The sequence below is a fragment of the Bufo bufo genome, chromosome 1 (genome assembly GCF_905171765.1).
Source record: "Bufo bufo chromosome 1, aBufBuf1.1, whole genome shotgun sequence".
In the NCBI taxonomy this organism is placed as follows: domain Eukaryota; kingdom Metazoa; phylum Chordata; class Amphibia; order Anura; family Bufonidae; genus Bufo; species Bufo bufo.
Genome location: NC_053389.1, coordinates 229,615,998 through 229,637,089, shown reverse-complemented (window position 1 = coordinate 229,637,089; position 21,092 = coordinate 229,615,998). Strand labels below are relative to the sequence as shown.

The 21,092-nt window shown below is 43.8% G+C and overlaps 1 long non-coding RNA gene across 1 annotated transcript; it reads right to left on the bottom strand.

The window, feature by feature from the left end:
• Window positions 1-4,229: 4,229 nt before the first annotated feature.
• On the bottom strand, window positions 4,230-14,342 carry LOC121004141. Its single transcript, XR_005779669.1, has 3 exons — window positions 14,331-14,342; window positions 11,368-11,370; window positions 4,230-4,353 (listed from the first exon to the last, which is right to left on the bottom strand). It is a non-coding gene; the product is annotated as an uncharacterized LOC121004141 (long non-coding RNA).
• Window positions 14,343-21,092: the final 6,750 nt, after the last annotated feature.

The following is a 21,092-nucleotide window of genomic DNA, read 5'->3' as shown; positions in this document are numbered from 1 at the left end:
TCTCACAAAAAAGGCCCCATTCATGCTCTCCTTAATACAGGGCAGTCGTCCTGTCCCCTTTGCAGAAAAGCACCCCCAAAGCATGATATTACCATCCCCATGCTTCACAGTAGGGATGGTGTTCTTGGGATGCAACTCATACTTTTTCCTACAATCACAACGAGTGAAGTTTAGACCAAAAAAGTTCTACTTTGGTCTCATCTGACTACATGACTTTCTCCCATGCCTCCTCTGGATCATCCAGATGGTCATTGGCAAACTTCAGACAGGCCTGGACATTTGATGACTTGAGCAGGGGAATCTTCCGTGCAATGCATGATTTGAAACCATGACGGCGTAGTGTTCTACCGACAGTGACCTTTGAAACTGTGGTCCCAGCTCTCTTCATGTCATTGACCAGCTCCTCCATTGTAGTTCTGGGCTGATTCCTCACCTTTCTTATCATCAGTGATACCCCACGAGGTGAGATCTTGCATGTAGCCCCAGTCCGAGGCAGACTGACAGTTGTCTTTAGCCTCTTCCATTTTCTAACAATTGCTCCAACAGTTGATCTATTTTCACCAAGCTGCTTGGTGAATCGCAGGGTGTTCAAATACTCCTGTTCCTCACAGTATATTTCTTCAGCCCATAGACCTCACCAGGTTCTTGTATCGGACATATAGGATCTTGTGAGGTAGATGTGAGCAACGCTGACATAGCTCCCTTATTTCGAAAATGTGAAGTGGACCTAAAGCTTACTTTTATTAGACAACATTCTCAAGATGTATATGTTCTCTCATGGACTCACTCTAGCTGCCCATGCAAAGGACAAAAATCCTCTCTAGGTGGTATTACTGCTCAGCGATTCTCCATTAAATTTTTCTATTTGTATCTAACCTATGTTGGAGATGTGAAAAGCAAAATAACCATGGAGCCCCAGTTATGGGTCTTCAACACAGTGAAAGCCAGATATCCCTCAAAGGAAGGAAAACCGAGCAAAGGGGTGTCCCCATTACAGAGATCACCAAATCCACCATATTAAGTGGCCCCTACTCCACACTGATGAGGGGCAACACCCTGAAACAGCTGTCTGTGGATGGATAACTGGCTTAGGTCTTCCCCGTTACATCCTTAAAGCTTGTAAAAGAGCGGGATCTTGAAATAGGGGCCACTTAATATGGTGGATTTGGTGATCTCTGTAATGGGGACACCCCTTTGCTCGGTTTTCCTTCCTTTGAGGGATATCTGGCTTTCACTGTGTTGAAGACCCATAACTGGGGCTCCATGGTTATTTGGCTTTCACTGTGTTGAAGACCCATAACTGGGGCTCCACGGTTATTTTGCATATCACTGTTTCCCAGGGAGCTTTGCACTTTGGATTGCTGCGTCGAGACTCTTAAATTAGGCTCCACAGTGTTTTCTGTAGCTGGTCTCCCTAAGATCAGCTATTGTTTTGTTGGAGATGTGAAAAGGAAGTGGATACCATGCTACATATTTGATGGACTTGTCATTTAAAGTTTTTGGGATCAGGTGCTTCACATTTATGGTAAATTCTCTGGGAAGGTCATAACTAACTCATCTCAGGTTACTCTCCTCTTACTTTTGCCAGGGACTTTAGCTGAAATCATGCTGAAGAATGCATTAAGGTTCTTTCTTGCAGAAGCTGGATTAGTTATTCCAAGACACTGGAAGTTGTCACGAACCAGCGGGTGTGAACCCACTGTGCCACGTGTCCTACCTCCTCTAAGGGCGTTGTCTAAGTGAACCTCTCGATCTTCACAGTACCCCTGATGGTGGGGATAGACTTTCCCGAGGTACCAGAGAAAGGTACCAGAGGTACAGGCGTTGTCAGCAGGCTGAGACGTTACCAGGAGTAACAGTGCAGGACCAAAGGATGAGGCAGAGGTGAAGTCAGACAGGCAATAGGTCAGGGCAGGTGGCACAGGTACAGGTCAGGCAATCCGGGTCGGCAACAGGAGAGTGAATGCAAGCAGGCACGGATCAAACATGTAGCAGAGTCGAGGAACACAAGTACGAGTCAGGAACGCAAGCAGATATCAGGAACCTTAGCAGGACACAAGGACCTTGACACGGAGGCATCTGGGAAGGGGGCTGAGCCACTTATATATGTGCAGGAGGGCTAGGATTGGTTGGAGAGCACATGATCCAACCCATAAAACATAGAAAGTAATGCGCGCTGGCCCTTAAGGAAATGCTGCAGGAAACAAGCAGCAAGCATGCTGTGGCCAGGGCTGAAAGGAAACACTGGCAGCAGATCATCGCTGAACACAGCGCCCGGGACCGCGGCGGTAAGCAGGGGAACAGCGGCGCACAGCAGCCGCTGTTAGAGTACCCGCCTCTTGAGTCCACAACGAGACAAACCTTTTTATCAAGTTTTGAGCATGAATGTTCTCTTTTGGTTCCTAAGACCTCTCCTCAGGACCAAAGCCCATCCAGTCCACAAGGTAGTAGGTCTTCTTGATGTCCAGAATGTCTTTGACCTCAAATATCTCGTCAGAATCTTCAGATACTGGAGTTGAAGTAGAAGGAGCCGTCGAGAAGCAATTAAGAACTACTGGTTTTAGCAACGACACATGGAAGGCATTAGGAATATGCAGAGAGAGGCAGATGTAACTTATATGTCACTTCGTTGATCCTCCTCAATACTTCAAATGGTCCAAGGAACCTAGGAACAAACTTGAAACTGGGAACCCTTAAGCAGATGTTTTTAGAGGAAAGCCATACCTTATCTCCAGACAAGAACTGAGGCGGTTTTCTTTTTCTCTTTTTTGCAGTCCTTGGTGTCATGCCAAATCTTTAAACAATCCCTAAAAGAGGAATCCGCAGCTGGTACCCCAGAAGATGTAGGAACAGAGTATGAGTGTGTTGTCCATAAACGACAAAGAATGGAGAGGATCCAGTAGACTCACTAGAGTGGTTGTTATAGGGGAATTCAGCCCAAGGTAGCAATTGTACTCGGTTGTTGTGTTGGGCTGAAACAAAATGCCGGAGATAGTTCTCTAATGTTTGATTGACCCGCTCTACTTGCCCGTTGGTCTGGGGACGATAACGGGAAGAGAAGTCCAGCTTAATTTCGAGCTGCTAGCAAAGAGCTCTTCAGAACTTAGATGTAAACTGCACTCTGCGATCTGAAACAATATGCCAAGGTAGACCATGCAAGCAGAATGTGTGTCTCACGAACAGTTTAGCAAGTTCAGCAGAAGGCAGTCCAGCCAAAGGAACGAGGTGCGCAATCTTAAAGAACCGGTCCACGACCACCCAGATAGCTGTACATCCGGCAAAAGAGGGCAGATGTGTGAACATGGCACCCGGGACAGCGGCGGTAAGCAGGGGAACAGCAGTGCACAGCAGCCGCTGTTACAGAAGTCTAGGATTCCTCCCTCACTCTGAATGGGCATGGAGCTCCGGCATTTTTTTCAGAATGGAGGAAATGATTGCGAATTATCATGACCGTGCAAATCTGTTTCATCACAGGTGGGACTCTTTTTCTGTTTTTGTACTCTACAGAGTTTTCTAGACTTATAGGAGATCTTTCCCAGTGAGAGTTATGGCAATAGGACTCCAGCTATCTATTGGCACAGCCGATGCAGGTTTAATACCCCTTTGATAATCCTTAGTGCATGAGCATATTCCCATGTCTCCTCCTTTTCCCCTCTCCCTCTTTTTGTCTCTTCTTTCTTTCTCTTTTTTTATTTCTATATGGTTGTTGCATCTTTTTTAGCATTTATAAGTGTTGATGGCGACAATCATTCAGTTGAGGTATGATGTTAATAATTAAACTATGTTATAGCAGCTTACGTTCTTTCCTTCTAATTAACAGACTCTGGTCATGTAATAGTACATGGACTATTTAACAGCTCGTACTTGATTGGTATGGTATTGTTGCCGGTTTTGAGTTACTTGGATAGTTGTTAGTTTTACATGTTACTACTGGAGCCTCTTGTATTTTCTTATGAAAAATTTGAATACACTCAGAGTAAACCTAAATTTGCCACTAACATAAAGTAAGATGTGTCACGATTGAATAAACATTCTCTTATCGCTTACATAAGTAAAAGCATTCCAAAGTTATTACCACACAAAGTGACACGTCAGATTTGCAAAAATAGCCAAGGTCAGGAAGGTGAAAAATGGTAGAGCTGCTTCCCCCCCCAGCAAACATGAACATTGTATAGTCCTCCTCCACGTATATGACACGTCATTACATGAAAGTGCGATATTATAGATAATATTGTATACGGGGTTGTCCCACGATATCTATAATGGAGAATAAGCAGCACTACAAATCGCCATGTGGGAAAAAAATCTGTAATCACGGTACCTAGTTGTTAGGTCCAATTTCAGACTTGGTGCCTACAGATAAGGATCCTGGCTGGGGGTCCCTTCGCATAAGAAGTATAGAAAAAAATGCACAGCACTCCTCAGACAGAGGGTGAGTTACCTTTATTTAATAACAGATTGAATGGGGTTGCCAGAATGAATGTTTGGGTTGCCATAACCCTCCGCAGGCCTGTCATCTAAATAATGATCCTCCAGGGGATGTCTTACGCAAACCCACTAGGACTCACAGATAGTGTACATCATTGGGGGTATGCTCACTATTGTGAGCCACACCCCTTTTGGGTACATTAGGAGTCGTATAAATGACTACTGAGACCCCCACATGAGGTTCGGGGTCACCTAAATGGTGATCACACACCCAAGAGGACCTCAGAACAACTAGGACTCCTGGATGTGGCTGGGGGTCATCTAAATGATTATGCCAGCCTATTGGTAGTCCTAGAATAGGGCAAAACCTGACAATCTGTACAGTGATATAGCTTTTTTGAGCCCTCTTGTCTTATACATTGGTTGCCATGGCTACTTCCTCCAAAGGATAGCCCTGAATCAAGTGGCAACTTTATTAATACTTATTGATGTGTTCCAGACTCAAATACTCTCTCTTGGAATTTTAGAGGCCCCCCCCCTTTCCTCTTTGACAATACTATAGGCATCAATAAATTGCTGATAATCAGGTGATTCAGTATAATGAATCTTACCCAAAAACTAATGATGCCATAGGTTAACTATAATCTCATTGGACAACACACTGCACATAGGAAAGCTGCTGTTGTAATCTCTCTAGCTGCGCAACTGCAGACGTCCTCCTACTCAATGACGTCTGGCTCGCCTATTGGCTGCAGCGCAATGCACGCCATACATGAGCGCCGGTTGGCGCATGTGCTGTCTTAGTTAGAGCGCGCCGATCACAGGCATGTCTTATGCCTTGAGCCTCATTCACACGTCCGTGTCCGTGCTAAAATCCATGAGCAGGTGGTCAGTGATGCACCCATGAAGCTGTCCGTGAAGGATCCGTGTTGGGTCCGTGTGTCAGTTTTTTTGCTGTCCGTGTTGCATCCGTGTTTCACTGACACTGAACAGCTGAAAAATAATCTTCAAAGCATCTCTTCCTAATGATCCATGAAACACGGATGCAACACTGATGGCATCTGTGGTTTTCACGGACGCCTAGTCTATAATGGGAGTGATGGATCCGTGAAGACAGACAAAATAAAGCATGCATCTGTGCTAAAAACAATTAAAATGAATGGGGACGTGTGCTGTCCGTGGAGAACACGTACAGCACATATCTGTGAAACACTGAAGTGTGAATGAGGCTTTAGCCGGAGAGCCCTTCGGATCTCACATGGACTTCAGCTAATTGTAAGTGTGGCTTTCAATTGCTACCTAGCATTCACAATATAAATATTCACTTATGGAGTATTGTAATCTATATGAATATGAAATCTGTGATGGCATACACCCACTTTAGGGGAGGGAGTATTCACATTTACCTATGGGCTCACTATTTAGGGCACACTTTATGTGATTCTCTGCTTAATAAAGACCAGCATTGGTCGAAACGTCGCATTGTATGCTGCTGGTTAAAAAAAAAACGGAATCTTCACAACTGAGGAGTACTGTGGATTTCTGTTGTCCCAAGATATACACATATTGCCTATTCACAGGGTAGGGGTAAGTATCTGATGGGGTGTGACAGCCGGCTTCACATTGCCATTTTTTTTTCTGCTAAATACGACATACATACGAATGCAGACAGAACACAGTGTGCTCCCCTACATAATACCTCACCTACAGTGTGCTCCCCTACATAATACCTCACCTACAGTGTGCTCCCCTACATAATACCTCACCTACAGTGTGCTCCCCTACATAATACCTCACCTACAGTGTGCTCCCCTACATAACACCTCATCTACAGTGTGCTCCCCTACATAATACCGCACCTACAGTGTGCTCACCTACATACTACCTCACCTACAGTGTGCTCCCCTACATAATACCTCACCTACAGTGTGCTCCCCTACATAATACCTCACCTACAGTGTGCTCCCCTACATAATACCTCACCTACAGAGTGCTCCCCTACATAATACCTCACCTACAGTGTGCTCCCCTACATAATACCTCACCTACAGTGTGCTCCCCTACATAATACCTCACCTACAGTGTGCTCCCCTACATAATACCTCACCTACAGTGTGCTCCCCTACATAATACCTCACCTACAGTGTGCTCCCCTACATAATACCTCATCTACAGTGTGCTCCCCTACTTAATACCTCACCTACAGTGTGCTCCCCTACATAATACTGCACCTACAGTGTGCTTCTCTACATAATACTTCACCTACAGTGTGCTCCCCTACATAATACCTCACCTACAGTGTGCTCCCCTACATAATACTGCACCTACAGTGTGCTTCTCTACATAATACTTCACCTACAGTGTGCTCCCCTACATACTACCTCATCTACAGTGTGCTCCCCTACATACTACCTCACCTACAGTGTGCTCCCCTACATAATACCTCATCTACAGTGTGCTCCGCTACATAATACCTCATCTACAGTGTGCTCCCCTACATAATACCTCACCTACAGTGTGCTCCCCTACATAATACCTCACCTACAGTGTGCTCCCCTACATAATACCTCACCTACAGTGTGCTCCCCTACATAATACCTTATCTACAGTGTGCTCCCCTACATAATACCTCACCTACAGTGTGCTCCCCTACATAATACCTCATCTACAGTGTGCTCCCCTACATAATACCTCACCTACAGTGTGCTCCCCTACATAATACCTTATCTACAGTGTGCTCCCCTACATAATACCTCACCTACAGTGTGCTCCCCTACATAATACCTCACCTACAGTGTGCTCCCCTACATACTACCTCATCTACAGTGTGCTCCCCTACATAATACCTCACCTACAGTGTGCTTCTCTACATAATACTTCACCTACAGTGTGCTCCCCTACATACTACCTCATCTACAGTGTGCTCCCCTACATACTACCTGACCTACAGTGTGCTCCCCTACATAATACCTCATCTATAGTGTGCTCCGCTACATAATACCTCATCTACAGTGTGCTCCCCTACATAATACCTCACCTACAGTGTGCTCCCCTACATAATACCTCATCTACAGTGTGCTCCCCTACATAATACCTCACCTACAGTGTGCTCCCCTACATAATACCTCACCTACAGTGTGCTCCCCTACATACTACCTCATCTACAGTGTGCTCCCCTACATAATACCTCACCTACAGTGTGCTTCTCTACATAATACTTCACCTACAGTGTGCTCCCCTACATACTACCTCATCTACAGTGTGCTCCCCTACATACTACCTGACCTACAGTGTGCTCCCCTACATAATACCTCATCTATAGTGTGCTCCGCTACATAATACCTCATCTACAGTGTGCTCCCCTACATAATACCTCACCTACAGTGTGCTCCCCTACATAATACCTCATCTACAGTGTGCTCCCCTACATAATACCTCACCTACAGTGTGCTCCCCTACATAATACCGCACCTACAGTGTGCTCCCCTACATAATACCTCACCTACAGTGTGCTCCCCTACATAATACCTCACCTACAGTGTGCTCCCCTACATAATACCTTATCTACAGTGTGCTTCCCTACATAATACCTCACCTACAGAGTGCTCCCCTACATAATACCTCACCTACAGTGTGCTCCCCTACATAATACCTCATCTACAGTGTTCTCCCCTACATGCATGGTGTAGGTGGAGGAACACTGTGTATTAAAGACTTCCAGCATGGTGTAGAGGGAAGTACACTGAGTATTAAAGACTTCCAGCATGGTGTAAGGGGAGGACACTCTGTATTAAGGACTTGCAGCATGGTGTAAGGGAAGTACACTGTGTAATAACTACATGCGGCATGGTGTAAGGTGAAGTACACTGTGTTTTAAAGACTTGCAGCATGGTGTAGGGGGGGATACACTGTGTATTAACCCCCTAAGGACTCACCTACAGGGGACTCACCTGCAGTGTGACGTGGGGGGGGGGGGGGTGTTGTGACAGGATGCCCGCTGAATTGTGACAGGATGCCCCGCTTAAATTAGAGGGGCAAAGGTTTAAAAGTAATATAAGGAAGTATTACTTTACTGAGAGAGTAGTGGATGCATGGAATAGCCTTCCTGCAGAAGTGGTAGCTGCAAATACAGTGAAGGGGTTTAAGCATGCATGGGATAGGCATAAGGCCATCCTTCATATAAGATAGGGCCGGGGGCTATCCATAGTATTCAGTATATTGGGCAGACTAGATGGGCCAAATGGTTCTTATCTGCCGACACATTCTATGTTTCTATGTTTCTATGAATGATTTCAGCGGGCATCCTGTCCCGATTAACCCCTGCCGCAATCGCGGTTTAAACCCATGACGTACCGGTACGTCATGGGTCCTTAAGGACTCGGGAAACATGCCGTACCGGTACGTCATGCGTCCCTAAGGGGTTAAAGTCTTGCTGCATGGTGTAGGGGGAGTACACTGTGTATGAGGTATGCTGTAGCGGAGCACACTGTAAATGAGGTATTATGTAGGCAAGGACACGGTAGATGAGGTATTATGTAGGGGAGCACACTATGTATGAGGTATTATGTAGGGGAGCACACTGTAGATGATGTATTATGTAGGCAAGGACACGGTAGATGATTTATTATGTAGGGGAGCACACTGTAGATGAGGTATTATGTAGGGGAGCACACTGTAGATGATGTATTATGTAGGGGAGAACACTCTAGAAGAGGTATTATGTAGGGGAGCACACTGTAGGTGAAGTATTATGTAGGGGAGCACGCTGTAGGTGAGGTATTATGTAGGGGACCACACTGTGTATGAGGTATTATGTAGGGGAGAACACTGTAGATGAGGTATTATGTAGGGGGGCACACTTTAGATGAGGTATTATGTAGAGGAGCACACTGTAGGTGAGGTATTATGTAGGGGAGCACACTGTAGATGAAGTATTATGTAGGGGAGCACACTTTAGATGAGGTATTATGTAGAGGAGCACACTGTAGATGAGGTATTATGTAGGGGAGCACACTTTAGATGAGGTATTATGTAGGGGAGCACACTGTAGATGAGGTATTATGTAGGGGAGCACACTGTGTATGAGGTATTATGTAGGGGAGCACACTGTAGATGAGGTATTATATAGGGAAGCACACTGTAGGTGAGGTATTATGTAGGGGAGCACACTGTGTATGAGGTATTATGTAGGGGAGCACACTGTAGGTGAGGTATTATGTAGGGGAGCACACTGTAGGTGAGGTATTATGTAGGGGAGCACACTGTAGATGAGGTATTATGTAGGGGAGCACACTGTGTATGAGGTATTATGTAGGGGAGCACACTGTAGGTGAGGTATTATGTAGGGGAGCACACTGTAGATGAGGTATTATGTAGGGGAGCACACTGTAGATGAGGTATTTAGGGGAGCACACTGTAGATGAGGTATGTAGGGGAGCACACTGTAGATGAGGTATTATGTAGGCAAGGACACTGTATATGAGGTATTTTGTAGGTGAGCACACTGTAGGTGAGGTATTATGTAGGGGAGCACACTGTAGGTGAGGTAGTATTTAGGGGAGCACACTGTAGGTGAGGTATGTAGGGGAGCACACTGTATGTAGCTGGCCAGCTAAGAACTGTCCTAGGTTGCTAATATAGCTTATATGTTTATATAGCTAGACCTGCCAATAACCTTTAATACAGTTCCTATTTTTATGTTAAAGACAAAAGCAGAGTCATTTACTGTGGCTTCATGTTTTTGGATGTCATGTAACAGTTATATATTGTGTTCACAGAAGCAAAAGAGATAACATGCCTTTAAGATGTATTATATGAATGTAAGGTAAGCTCAATGACACAGCAGAAACAACAGAAAGCATAAAGTGAAACTGTTGTTACTGAGCAGCAGGTAAGACTAATCCCAACCAGCCTCACACTGAGCAAGAGTCTTGGTCAATCACAGCCAATCTTACACTCAGCCTGTGTGGGAAATTCCCCTTAGCTGGAATCATTACACGAGAGGAGAGGAGCTCAAAAGACATTCACTCCACTAAGAGCTATGTTTTATGGAAGCAGAGAGGCCAAAATAGGTATTTATAACAGTTCTATAATATTCCTATTGTTAATGTAGGCCAAAGTACAGAGCTAGAGTGCCTGCACCGCTATCCACGAAGAGGCCACGTACTGCAGCCAGCTAGTTTACCGCCACTAGGCCCAAAGCCTGCAGTAGTGTATCCAAGCCAGTGCATCGCAAGTCATCACAAAGCATCGCAAGACAGCACAGAGCATCACAAATCATCACAGATCATTATATGAATGTAAGGTAAGCTCAATGACACAGCAGAAACAACAGAAAGCATAGAGTTAAACTGTTGTTACTTAGCAGCAGGTAAGACCAATCACAGCCAGCCTCACACTGAGCAAGAGTTTTGGTCAATCACAGCCAATCTTACACTCAGCCTGTGTGGGAAATTTACCCTAGCTGGAATCATTACACCAAAGGAGAGGAGCTGAAAAGACATTCACTCCACTAAGAGCTATGTTTTATGGAAGCAGAGAGGCCAAAATAAGTATTTATAACAGTTATATAATATTCCTATTGTTAATGTATTGATTAGAACTTTATACTGAAACAGTTATGTATGTTTACTTACAGTTTCACCATACAAATTTGCGACCAAATTGCATACAAACTGCGAACTGCTCATACCAGATCATAAGCAATTGTATAGAGCAAACTGCAAACCAAGTTAAGCAAGTAGAACTATTGGTTAACCTCAGATATACCTCTCAGAGAGATCATAAAGTGCTTAAATAACTTAAAGTGAGAGTATAGATACTGAAGAGAGAAATATATCCACCATTGTATGTTAAATGACAAGATTGAACAGTTGAACCACCATCTTATGCATACCACCATTTGTGATACTTTATTCAACACGTGTTTTGTACATGGACTCTCTGCTGCGGAGGCGGCAGTGTTATATATGAAGAAAAGTTGAAGTTAATAAAGAAGTTATTTCAAGCATTTGGTGTGCTCTTTAAACCTACTGTTTCTATAGAACGGCGCTAGAGGAATTACAGAGTAATAGACAGTCTGGTGAGACTAAAAAGTTAGAGATATCAAAATTCTTCTAATGCCACAGTGAAAAAGGCACTTCATAGTGCTGTGCCTGCCACAGTGGAACTATTACCCTCAGAGGGCGAATAGATAGCGCTCCTCAACTTGCACAGTAAAGAGCCCATTAGAGCAACGGAGCGCCAGCATATACCGCTGCGCAGCAACTGCGGTATAACCATAGAGGCCATAGAACGTGTGTGTTAGGCAAATTGCAGCCGACTCTTAAAGTGGCAGAACACCAAAGGCAAAATAGTCAGAGAAAGAGCGCCAACCCTCCTGCTATCCCTAGAGAGAGAAAGAGACGCATGGTGGGAGGCCAAAGTCCAGAGCTAGAGTGCCTGCACCGCTATCCACGAAGAAGCCACGTACTGCAGCCAGCTAGTTTCCCACCACTAGGCCCAAAGCCTGCAGCAGTGTATCCAAGCCTGGGCATCGCAAGTCATCACAAAGCATTGCAAGACAGCGCAGAGCATCACGTCGTCACAGATCATCGCAAGTCTGCACAGAGCATCGCAACACATCAAGAAAGGACACGTCTCCTTTAAGACTGACATTTGTTCCTGCTCTTCAGAATAAGATCAGAGCTTTCCTTTTATTACTTATCATTGCACATAGGTTTTGGCATAAAGAGACATTTTTATGTTCAGGAATAAGAGACTTTAAAGTAAAACAAAGGACATTTTGTAGTATAAGGACTCTAAAGTATTTAAAGTGAAAGTCATTTATTGCTTGCATTTATCGCTATTGCATTTAAAGGGAAAGTAATTTATTTCTGCATTTATTAATATTGCATTTAAAGTGAAAGGCATCCTAATATTCTTATAGCATTTAAAGTAAAATGTCTGAGCCTAGTATTACCATGCCACTGTTACAGGATACAAAGAAAGATAGAGTAGAGGGGGAAGAGCAAGAGAACCTGTTTGAGTTAGAAGAGTCTGATGCTGCATTAGTCTTGCTTCAAACAAATCTAGCCCAAACAGATGAACAAATACGTTCATCACGTGCCAGAAAACCGACCCCAAAAATGCTGAAAAATTTGGAGCAAGAAGCTGCATTGAAAAAGAAAAAGTTCCCCAGAATGTTTGATAATGGAAATTATACATTAGAGGCATTCGTGTAAAACTAAAACAAGAAAGTATAAAAAGGAACTTGAGTGATATGGTAGAGAAGGTCGAAGAATCTGAATCAGAGCTTATGGCAGCATATGTCAAACTGTGGTCATCTACGTCACCTTCCCAGGATATTGTAAGGAACATGGACACATGTACTGCAGTCACTAAAGATTTAGTAAAGCTCATGAGAGAACTATCATCTGCAGCTAACTATGATGAAGTTAAAGCAAGAAGTAGAATGAACAAGCTTTTGATGAGAGACTATGCTAAATCCTTAGGTGGTACCACAATCTCAAGTGTGACTTCCTTTGCTAGTAGAAGTGCTACCCACATATCAGAGTTCTCAAATACTTCAGCTAAAAGAAAGGAATTAGCTGAAAAATTGCTGTCAAGAGAGCAGAAATTGAAATGGAAGTTGCCATCGAGGCGCAGAGCCAACTGATGGCTGAAAAGGATGCACAACGCCATCAGATGGAAGCTGAAATGGAGGCATATCGCCATCAAATGGAAGCTGAAAAAGATGCACAACGCCATCAGATGGAAGCTGAAATGGATGCACAACGCCATCAGATGGAAGCTGAAATAGAGCACAGCGCCATCAGATGGAAGCTGAAATGGAAGCACAGTGCCAACAAACGAAAAGTCTGGAAAGGCAGAAAGAAGTTAAGATCATAGAAGCCAGACTCAGAGTACACGAAGAGGATATGAATCAGAGTAGTCATAGGTTCAAATCTGTACTAAGTGAAGAGGCAGACTCCTACTTTCCTACATACTCCCAGGAGAATGGAAGGAAATCTCCAGCGCTTAGTGAGGAAATAAGTCAATTATCCTTCCATCCCTGCTCAGAAAGACAAAGAGAGGCCTAGTCCAGTGTTAAGAAAAAGGTGTGTGGATTTACCCTCTATCTCTACCGGAAAAGATGAAGAAAGGGACTCTCCTAATTCAGAACTAAGTGAGAAAATAGAACCGGATGATTCTATTCCTAGATATCATGGCAATGCGCAGGAGAGTGTTACAACCATTGTCCCAGCAAGACCACAGGGAACACTCCTAGCTAGACTTCCCGTTCCGGAACCTACTGTATTTTCAGGAGACGTACTGAAGTTTATAGAGTGGAAGGCAAGTTTTAAGATGATCATTGAGCATCAATGCTTCAGACCAGTTGACAAGTTATTCTACCTTCAGAGATATGTTGGTGGAGAAGCCAAGGAAGTTCTTGAAGGTAACTTCTATAGAAAAGAGGAAAGCAGCCTACAAGCAAGTTTGGGAAAAATTTAATGCAAGATATGGTCTTTCTTTCTTGGTACAAAGAGCCTTTAGAGAGAAACTGAATAACTGGCCTAAAATAGGTCCTAAAGAACAGCAATGCCATCCCACATGTTCAAGTACTAGAAGTACTGAACGACTATCTAGAAAACCACAGGATGCTAACTAAGCTACCTAAAGAAGTGGCTTTTAGTTGGAATTGCTATGTGACAAAGCAGTTAGATCTAGGTAAGAACTTTTTAAAGAGTTTTTTGAGTTCATCAATAAGGAAGAATGGATAGCATGTAATCCAGTAACATTATCTTACGTCTTAAAATCCTTAGAAGAAAGGCCTGCAAGAGAGATAAGACGTGCAAGAGCAACTAGCTTTGCAACCAACACAGCAGCTAAAGGCCCAGCTACAAAAGCAAGTTCAAAATCACTACTGGGATCAGTAGAGACAGAACCAATAAATCTTCAGACTATCTTCAAATGTATGTTCTGTGGAGAGAACCACTCCATACACAAGTGCCAACAATTGAAGAAGTCCCCAGATGAAAAGAAAAAGTTTGTACTTGAGAACCAACTGTGTTTCGGATGCCTAAGAAAAGGCCATGTTATTAAGGAGTGTAAGAAAAAGGCCACATGCAGCATTTGCAAAAGACGGCATCCTACACCACTACATGAAAAATGTCCAAAGAAAGATAAATCCTCAATACCTAAAGATACTGAGAAGGGAGAGAATGTATCGGTATTCTCTTGCAGAGTGAGGGAAGGAGAAAGCAACGGCATATGAATCGTTGTACCAGTGTGCATTTCAAATCCTAAAAGGATGAACAAGAAGGTATACGCCTATGCGCTACTGGATACCTAGAGTGACGTCACCTTCATTGATCAAGAAATCTGCAAGAAATTACAAGTGGCTACAAAACCAGTGAAGCTCAAACTCCCCAAAATGACGGGGAGAGACACATTAGTGAACAGTCAAAGGGTCAAAGGACTGAGAGTTAGAGGACTACATTCAAACGACACATTAGATCTACCTCCAGCTTATACAAAAGACGATATACCTCTAGATTGAGATCGCATACCTACCTGTGAAACAGCCAATAAATGGGAGCACCTATCTGTCATATCTCATGAAATGTCCCCGCTAAAGGAGTTTGGTGTTGGACTGTTGATAGGTTGTGATTGTTTCGAAGCCTTGGTACCACGAAAGGTAATCACAAGAGGAAAGGGTGAACCCTACGCTGTTCAAACTGATCTTGGATGGGGTGTTGTTGGAAAACAGCAGATCGCAAACTCTAGACAGGAGACAGGATTGTGTCATCGAATATCTGTCCAAGAGTTACCAACTGTAAGTCCAGCAAAAGTAATCAAGATCCTTGAATCCGACTTTGCAGACATAAGTTCTAAAGAAAACAGTGTATGCCAAGAAGACATAAAGTTCGTGCACACTCTGCTGAATACTTTCCTCTAGAATCAACAAGGTCATCTTGAAATGCCCTTACCTTTTTAGAGAACGACCTCGTCTGCCAAATAACAGAAATCTTGCCCTAGCAAGATTGAAATGTTTGATGAAAAGGATGGGAAGAGATCCCAAACTCAAGCAGGATTATTTGAAATTCATGGAAGGCATCCAGAGAAAGTTAATAACCAACCAAAAGGAGAAGTGTTATACATCCCACATCAAGGTGTTTACCACTCAAAGAAACCAGATAATATTAGAATAGTATTTGCTCAACAAAGTATGATGGTGTTGCATTGAACGATCATCTACTAAAAAGACCAGATCTTACAAACACTCTGCCTGGAGTACTCTGTAGATTCAGAAAGTATCCCTTAGCAATCATGTGTGACTTGAAAAGATGTTCCACCAGTTTCATGTGAAGAATGAAGATAGAGATTTCCTGAAGTTCCTATGGTGGGAGGACGGAGATACAGATACAGAGCCAGCAGAATACAGAATGAAAGTACACTTGTTTGGAGCAGCATCGTCTCCAGGTTGTACTAATTATGGTATGAAGTACCTGGCCAATCAGAATGAAAAGGATTGCCCATCAGCTGCAAATTTTCTGAAGAAAAACTTTTATGCAGCTGATGGTCTTATAAGTCTAGAGTCCACAGAATCTGCTAGTGAAAGAAAGCCAAGAGTTATGCGCAAGAGGAAACCTGCGCATTCACAAATTCATCTCAAACAACAGAGAGGTACTGGAATCCATCAGTGACTCTGAACGTGCATCAACAATGAAGAATGTAGATCTTAATTATGATCATCTTCCAGTTCAGAACGTACTTGGATTGGGATGGAATGTAGAGAATTACAAGTTCTTCTTTTGAAGTATCTATAGAAAAGAAAGTTGCAACTAGACGTACCATTCTTTCCATAGTGGCTTCTATATATGATCCATTGGGATTCTTGGCACCAGTAATCCTCAGAGCAAGAGAAATACTACAAGAATTATGCAGACAGAAGTTGGGATGAGACAAGCCCATACCTGAAAATTTGAGGCCAAGGTGGGAGAGTTGGATAAGAGACTTGCAAAACTTGAGAGTAATAAAAGACACTTGAGTGTTGAGAACCTGATGGAAAATTCCCTAAATTTATGTTTAAGTCCTACCACTAAGAGCATAGAATTATAGGTAATTTTGGTGGGACTGTAGCTGGCCAGCTAAGACCTGCCCTGGGTTGCTAATATAGCTTATATGTTTATACAGCTTCCAATAACCTTAATACAGTTCCTATGTTTATATGTTAAAGACAAAAGCAGAGTTATTTACTGTGACTTCATGTTTTTGGATGTCATGTAACAGTTATATATTGTTTACAGAAGCAGAAAAGATAATATGCCTTTTAAGATTCATTATATGAATGTAAGGTAAGCTCAATGACCCAACAGAAACAGAAAGCAAGAGTTAAACTGTTGTAACTGAGCAGGAGTCTTGGTCAATCACAGCCTGTGTGGGAAATTACCCTAGCTGGAATCATTATACACCAGAGGAGAGGAGCTGAACAGAAATTCACTCCACTAAGAGCTATGTTTTATGGAAGCAGAGAGGCCAAAATAGTTATTTATAACAGTTATATAATATTCCTATTGTTAATGTAGTAATTAGAACTGTATACTGAACCAGTTATGTGTGTTCACTTACAGTTCCACCATACAAATTGCATACAAACTGCGAACTGCTCATACCAGATCATAAGCAATTGTATAGAGCAAACTGCAAACCAAGTTAAGCAAGTAGAACTCTGTTAAATCTCAGATATACCTCTCAGAGAGATCATAAAGTGCTTAAATAATTTAAAGAGTACAGATACTGAAGAGAGAAATATATCCACCATTTTATGTTGAATGACAAGATTAAACAGTTGAACCACCATCTTATGCATACCGCCATTTTGTTATATCTTTTCAACACGTGTTATGTACATGGACGATCTGCTGTGGAGGCGGCAGTGTTATATATGAAGAAAAGTTGAAGTTAATAAAGAAGTTATTTCAAGCATTTGGTGTGCTCTTTAGACCTACTGTTTCCATAGAATGGCGCTAGAGGAATTACATAGTAATAGACAGTCTGGTTAGACTAAAAGTCAAAGATATCAAAATTCTCCTAATGCCACAGCGCAAAAGGCACTTCATAGTGCTGCGCCTGCCACACGGTAGATGAGGTATTATGTAGCGGAGCACACTGTAGATGAGGTATTATGTAGGGGAGCACACTGTAGATGAGGTATGATGTAGGGGAGCACACTGTAGATGAGGTATTATGTAGGGGAGCACACTGTAGATGAGGTATGATGTAGGGGAGAACACTGTAGATGAGGTATTATGTAGGGGAGCACACTGTAGAAAAGGTATTATGTAGGGGAGCATACTGTAGGTGAGGTATTATGTAGAGGAGCACACCGTAGGTGAGTTATTATGTAGGGGAGCACACTGTAGGTGAGGTATTATGTAGAGGAGCACACTGTAGGTGAGGTATTATGTAGGGGAGCACACTGTAGATGAGGTATGATGTAGGGGAGAACACTGTAGATGAGGTATTATGTAGGGGAGCACCCTGTAGAAAAGGTATTATGTAGGGGAGCATACTGTAGGTGAGGTATTATGTAGAGGAGCACACTGTAGGTGAGGTATTATGTAGGGGAGCACACTGTAGGTGAGGTATTATGTAGGGGAGCACACTGTAGGTGAGGTATTATGTAGGAGAGCACACTGTAGATGAGGTATTATGTAGGGGAGCACACTGTAGAAAAGGTATTATGTAGGGGAGCATACTGTAGGTGAGGTATTATGTAGAGGAGCACACTGTAGGTGAGGTATTATGTAGGGGAGCACACTGTAGGTGAGGTATTATGTAGGGGAGCACACTGTAGGTGAGGTATTATGTAGGAGAGCACACTGTAGATGAGGTATTATGTAGGGGAGCACACTGTAGGTGAGGTATAATTTAGGGGAGCACACTGTAGATGAGGTATTATGTAGGGGAGCACACTGTAGGTGAGGTATTATGTAGAGGAGCACACTGTAGGTGAGGTAATATGTAGGGGAGCACACTGTAGGTGAGGTATTATGTAGGGGAGCACACTGTAGGGGAGGTATTATGTAGGAGAGCACACTGTAGATGAGGTATTATGTAGGGGAGTACACTGTAGGTGAGGTATTATGTAGAGGAGCACACTGTAGGTGAGGTATTATGTAGGGGAGCACACTGTAGGTGAGGTATTATGTAGGGGAGCACACTGTAGGTGAGGTATGATGTAGGAGAGCACACTGTAGATGAGGTATTATGTAGGGGAGCACACTGTAGGTGAGGTATAATGTAGGGGAGCACACTGTAGATGAGGTATTATGTAGGGGAGCACACTGTAGGTGAGGTATTATGTAGGGGAGCACACTGTAGATGATGTATTATGTAGGGGAGCACACTGTAGATGAGGTATTATGTAGGGGAGCACACTGTAGGTGAGGTATTATGTAGGGGAGCACACTGTAGGTGAGGTATTATGTAGGGGAGCACACTGTAGGTGAGGTATTATGTAGGGGAGCACACTGTAGGTGAGGTTTTATGTAGGTGAGGTATTATGTAGGGGAGCACACTGTAGATGAGGTATTATGTAGGGGAGCACACTTTAGGTGTGGTATTATGTAGGGGAGCACACTGTAGGTGAGGTATTATGTAGGGGAGCACACTAGGTGAGGTATTATGTAGGGGAGCACACTGTAGGTGAGGTATTATGTAGGGGAACACACTGTAGGTGAGGTATTATGTAGGGGAGCACACTGTAGGTGAGGTATTATGTAGGTGAGGTATTATGTAGGGGAGCACACTGTAGGTGAGGTATTATGTAGGGGAGCACACTGTAGGTGAGGTATTATGTAGGGGAGCACACTGTAGGTGAGGTATTATGTAGGGGAGCACACTGTAGGTGCGGTATTATGTAGGGGAGCACACTGTAGGTGAGGTATTATGTAGGGGAGCACACTGTAGGTGAGGTATTATGTAGGGGAGCACACTGTAGGTGTGGTATTATGTAGGGGAGCACACTGTAGGTGAGGTATTATGTAGGGGAGCACACTGTAGGTGAGGTATTATGTAGGGGAGCACACTGTAGGTGAGGTATTATGTAGGGGAGCACACTGTAGGTGAGGTATTAAGTAGGGGAGCACACTGTAGGTGAGGTATTATGTAGGGGAGCACACTGTAGGTGAGGTATTATGTAGGGGAGCACACTGTAGGTATGGTATTATGTAGGGGAGCACACTGAAGGTGCGGTATTATGTAGGGGAGCACGCTGTGGGTGCGGTATTATGTAGGGGAGCACGCTGTAGGTGAGGTATTATGTAGGGGAGCACACTGTAGGTGCGGTATTATGTAGGGGAGCACTCTGTAGGTGAGGTATTATGTAGGGGAGCACGCTGTAGATGAGGTATTATGTAGGGGAGCACGCTGTAGATGAGGTATTATGTAGGGGAGCACAATGTAGGTGAGGTATTATGTAGGGGAGCACACTGTAGGTGAGGTATTATGTAGGGGAGCACACTGTAGGTGAGGTATTATGTAGGGGAGCACACTGTAGGTGAGGTATTATGTAGGGGAGCACACTGTAGATGAGGTATTATGTAGGGGAGCACACTGTAGGTGAGGTATTATGTAGGGGAGCACACTGTAGATGAGGTATTATGTAGGGGAGCACACTGTAGGTGCGGTATTATGTAGGGGAGCACACTGAAGGTGCGGTATTATGTAGGGGAGCACACTGTAGGTGCGGTATTATGTAGGGGAGCACGCTGTGGGTGCGGTATTATGTAGGGGAGCACACTGTAGGTGCGGTATTATGTAGGGGAGCACACTGTAGGTGCGGTATTATGTAGGGGAGCAACACTGTAGGTGCGGTATTATGTAGGTGAGCACGCTGTAGGTGCGGTATTATGTAGGGGAGCACGCTGTAGATGAGGTATTATGTAGGGGAGCACGCTGTAGGTGCGGTATTATGTAGGGGAGCACACTGTAGGTGCGGTATTATGTAGGGGAGCACACTGTAGGTGCGGTATTATGTAGGGAAGCACACTGTAGGTGCGGTATTATGTAGGTGAGCACGCTGTAGGTGCGGTATTATGTAGGGGAGCACGCTGTAGATGGGGTATTATGTAGGGGAGCACACTGTGTATGAGGTATTATGTAGGGGAGCACACTGTAGGTGCGGTATTATGTAGGGGAGCACACTGTAGATGAGGTATTATGTAGAGGAGCACACTGTAGGTGCGGTATTATGTAGGGGAGCACACTGTAGGTGCGGTATTATGTAGGGGAGCACACTGTAGGTGAGGTATTATGTAAGGGGGCACACTTTAGATGAGGTATTATGTAGAGGAGCACACTGTAGGTGAGGTATTATGTAGGGGAGCACACTGTAGGTGAGGTATTATGTAAGGGGGCACACTTTAGATGAGGTATTATGTAGGGGAGCACACTGTGTATTAGGTATTATGTAGGGGAGCACACTGTAGGTGCGGTATTATGTAGGGGAGCACACTGTAGATGAGGTATTATGTAGGGGAGCACACTGTAGGTGCGGTATTATGTAGGGGAGCACACTGTAGGTGCGGTATTATGTAGGGGAGCACGCTGTAGATGAGGTATTATGTAGGGGAGCACACTGTGTATTAGGTATTATGTAGGGGAGCACACTGTAGGTG